Source organism: Brassica oleracea, chromosome C9, assembly GCF_000695525.1.
Source record: "Brassica oleracea var. oleracea cultivar TO1000 chromosome C9, BOL, whole genome shotgun sequence".
Taxonomy (NCBI): domain Eukaryota; kingdom Viridiplantae; phylum Streptophyta; class Magnoliopsida; order Brassicales; family Brassicaceae; genus Brassica; species Brassica oleracea.
Window position 1 is genome coordinate 11,634,081 of NC_027756.1, and position 4,876 is coordinate 11,638,956.

General features: G+C 36.7%; 1 pseudogene; it reads left to right on the plus strand.

Annotated features, from left to right (window-relative positions):
- LOC106314317 overlaps positions 1 to 4,876 on the plus strand; it is a 24,050-nt pseudogene that overhangs the window by 7,085 nt on the left and 12,089 nt on the right.

The window sequence follows — 4,876 nt, forward strand, 5'->3', positions numbered from 1 at the left end:
TTTTTTAAATTATTTTAATAGTTTAAAATTAAACAAATTTGATAGAAGATACATTATTTTTTATCAGATCTTTATTATTCAAAATCTTTAATTGTCATATATATTTTAGCCACATTAGGCAATTCCGTAATCTTTATTTAAGGAAATAATAAATGACATTAATAATGAATTTATGGTTAGTTTAATAAAAAGCTTATAATATAATTAGATGGACCAACATATTTCTCTAATAATTCTAAGAATCATCCTAGTGATGACACGTGACTACAAAAAGAAGTTGTAATGTTTCACAAATAATATATTGGGGATTTATTAGTAACACACAAAATGATATTTTCTTTATTACCTTACAAGCTACTAAATTATCTATTATGATTAAAATATATATTGCATTTAATGATTTTCAATAATAAAAATTTGGTAACAGTCTATATATCCTTCATCATTTTGTTTAAATCAATCTTTCATCAACTCTCAGATTAAATGCTGACAATGATAAGAATCAAGGAGATGAAACACTAACTTAATGTATATTGCTTACTGATCTTCTTCTCTTTTGTTAGGGTCAATGAACCGGATATGATTGAGAAAATTGCAAATGATGTTTCAGACAAACTAAATGCTACACCATCTAACGATTTTGATGGCATGGTGGAACTTGAAGCTCATTTGGAAAAATTGAAGTCTTTGTTGCATTTGGAAAAAGATGGAGCTATGATAGTTGGAATCTCTGGTCCTGCTGGAATTGGTAAAACTACCATTGTGAGGGCTTTATAGAACCAACTCTCTAGCAATTTTCCGCTTAGATATTTTATGGAAAATGTGAGGGGGATTTATAGGAGAATTGATTGTGATCTACATGGTCTAAAACTGCATTTACAAGAACAGCTTCTTTCCAAGATTTTGAACCAAGATGGAATGAAGATTTTTCACTCAGATGTGGTATACGAAGGGTTACAAAACCAAAAGGTTCTTATCATTCTTGATGATGTGGATCATCTAGAGCAGTTAGATACTTTGGCTAGAGATGTATCTTGGTTTGGTCATGGTAGTGGGATTATTGTGACTACGGAAGATCAAGAGATCTTGAGGCAGCATGGTATCAAAAGTACATACCATGTGAATCTTCCATCTAATGAAGAAGCGCTTGGCATCTTTTCCAGGTATGTTTTCAGAAAAAGAACTCCAGCTAATGGTTTCAAATATTTTTCTGAAAGGGTAGTCGAGTTATGTGGTAATCTTCCATTGGGTCTCCGTGTTGTGGGTTCATCTTTACGTGGGAAAAATGAGGATGAGTGGGATGTTGTAGTGCATAGGCTAGAAACAAGTCTTGCTCGAGATATCGAAAGAGTACTAAGAGTCGGCTATGATAGCTTACATGAGAATGATCAAATTTTATTTCTCTACATTGCAATCTTCTTCAACTACAAAGACAATGATCATGTGAAAACCATGCTTTCTAGCACTCATGTGGATGAAAGACATGGGTTAAAAACACTAGTCAATAAATCTCTCAAGGATATATCTTCCAAAGGTAAAGTATGCACAAGTTGCTACAACAAGTGGGTAGACAGGCGATACATAGACAAGAGCCTTGGAAACGTCAAATCTTAATCGATGCCCATGAGATTTGCGAGATCCTTGAATATGGAAAAGTAAGTTTCTTTTCTTTCTTCTTAAAAAAAAAAAAAAAAAAAGTTTCTTTTCTTTACTCCCTCTGTTTGTTATTTTGACATTTTTCCTTATTATAACAAAGAGTGTTATTTTAAAATGTTGATGCAATTTATACATACTTTCAATTTAGTATTAATTACAAACTACATTAATTTTATAAATTATTTCATTTATCTCATATATTATTAGTTAATTAAGTGTAATCAATAAAAACATAAATGCATTTTTTAAAATGACACGCTTTGAAACGGTAGGAGTATTATCTTTCATAAGCCTTATGACCTTATGTAGTTTTCTAACAATTATCAATTTATCATCTGTTTGGAAATTTTTTTAGGGAACTAGAGCGGTGTCTGGAATATCATTTGATACATTTGAGACTGGCGAAGTCTTACCAAGCACCATGAATTTGGCATGATAAGTGCAAATGCTTTCAAAAGGATGCCGAATCTTCGATTCCTCAATGTACATAAAAGATGGCATGATAAAAACGATAGAGTATATACCTGAGGACATGGAATTTCCACCTCGTTTAAGGTTACTACATTGGGATGCATACCCAAGCAAGAGTCTTCCTCCTAAATTCTATCCAGAACATCTTGTGGAACTCAATATGCAAGAAAGCCAGCTGGAAAAGCTCTGGGAAGGAACTCCGGTTAGTTTCTATCTATTTACTTTGAGAATATTTGTACCAATACGTTTCTCAACTCAACTGTTATGTTTTTCTTTTTCTTTTTCGCATTCAGCGATTAACAAATCTGAAGAAGATGGAGCTGATGGAATCATGGCATTTGAAGGAACTCCCAGATCTTTCAAACGCTACAAAACTCGAGAGATTGGATCTGGCTTGGTGCCAGAGTTTGGTAGAGATTCCATTTTCTTTCTCGAATCTTCACAAACTAAAGGTGTTGGCCATGTTTGCTTGCTCTAAGCTGCAAGTCTTACCAAGCACCATGAATTTGTCATCTCTTAAAGTTGTCAACATGGCTGGATGCTCACGGCTGAGGAAGTTTCCAGATTTTTCCACAAACATCTCATCACTCAAACTATCAAACACCTTGGTTGAACAAGTGCCTGCATCGATTCAGCATTGGACTCGTCTTCGGTTTCTTGAGCTAAGCTACAATGGGAAGCTCAAGACCTTAAAGAATGTCCTCGAAGGCGTATCTCATCTAAACCTAAGCTACAGCGGGATCGAGAATGTTTCGGATTGCATCAAAGCGCTTCAGGGTCTTCAACATCTTAATCTTTCTGGCTGCAGAAAACTCGCGACGTTGCCTGAGCTCCCTCCTCAGCTTATGTTCCTATCTGCAAACGACTGTGAATCGCTGAAGAGTGTTTCTTGTCACTTTCACACTCCAAATGCACAGCTTAACTTCACCAACTGCTTCGAATTGAGTCAACAACAACAGCGAGCGATTATCCAACAATCGTTTCTAACGGAGCGGAAGTACCGTTTAGTAACCGATAACAGGATGATCATATTTAGTCTGAGAATGCCTAAGATCAAAGTCTTCTTGTGATCGTTTGTAAAACAAAGCTCTAAGTTTTTATAAAATAATAATCAAAGTTGTGACTCTTACAAATCAAGAGTTCACTATTTATACTAATAAGAAAAAACCTAAGTTCTTAAGGATTAAGGATTAGGATCTAATCTTTTATCCTAAAGTCTTTAATCATTATCTTTCTAAATATTAAGAATACTAATGTTTATCTAGAACAAGAATAAAAAGGAAACAATAAAACCAAAGCCCAACAGAAATAGGATGCTACGCTGCATCATGTCCCTCCCCCTTTGAGAGATTCATCCACGAATCCGGACAGTAACGCATCACCTGGCTCAAATTTGAACAAACGTTCGACGTTAAAAACGTCAGCTGCATGTACATGAAGGGGCAACGCAAGACGATATGCGTTCGCAGTGATCTTCCCAAGAATCTCCAGTGGTCCCGTCTTCCTCGTCTTTAGCTTACCATAAGATCCTTCACACTCCTTGGCATGCACACTATTTCTTGTGAAGTTCGGAGCAATCCCAAGAGCGATTGGTTCCACTTGAACTGTAGGAGATTGAACATGAACCACTGTAACGTCCACTTGTTCACTACTAGCGGCGAGGATAACCACGACGAACTCAAGATTCATGAGAAGCACGATGTCAAACTCTCTTTTTAAAACTCTCAGGTGTAGTTTATGTAAGGATGAGACGGAAGGCAAAAGGTGAACGGTCGGATACACAGATCCTAAGGCCAAAGAACTCCACGATTGTCTCACCAAAGAAAACATTTTCCCTTCTTTAATCACAAAGAACATGCGACTACCACATTGATAGGCCACCAAACGCTTTTCTTTTGTTGCATTAGCTGTAGTTCTCCATCGTTTATTGCAAATCCCCTGTGAAACACCTTGTCTGCAATGACTATGATCCAAAAATAACCCCTTGCTGACATGTATCTTTCAAAAGGACAACTGCAGTTTTTCTCACCTCGCAGGTGCAAGATTTTCAGAAGAGACTTCAACCGAATGAATAAGATCCCATCCCTCGTAAAACGTGCACCTCGTTACGTCGTCCAAGAAAATTTTTCGATTGTTCTTGTTAGGTAATGGGCGATGTGTTGACTTGAAAATATTTAACCCGACACCACAAATGAGCTTATGACCCACTGATCTTGTCATAGCCCACACAACCATAGAGAACTTCGTGCGAGATGACGGCAACACTGAAAATATTTGCTTGACTACGGGAAAGTATGTAGCAGCTTCACAAACACGTTGAAAGTCTGAGTTAGAATACTCCCACAAGTTTCTTGACTCACAAGAAAAGTCACCCCAACAAATTAATGCCACGAAGATGCAACCTAAATCCGTACGTGGACTATGCACAACCTCAACTTTCCTCTTAGATACTCCCCACTGCAACTCAATTTGTAGCCACTGAGAAGGAAAGACTACTAATGGTACAGTTACGTCCATGTGAGAAAGAGGCCACACAGCTGAAGACCGTAATATGTCGTAGATGGAGAGAACATTCAAGTGGATACACAGGGTCCATAATGGAGTTGAACGTTGCAACTCAAGAAACGCGACGGTCTTATACGCTCCAAACACCCAAACAAATTGAATCATATCAAATGCTTCTATTCGTCCATCTAAATTGTAATACCCCATCTTAAAAACAAAAAAAAAAAAAAAAAAACACCAAATT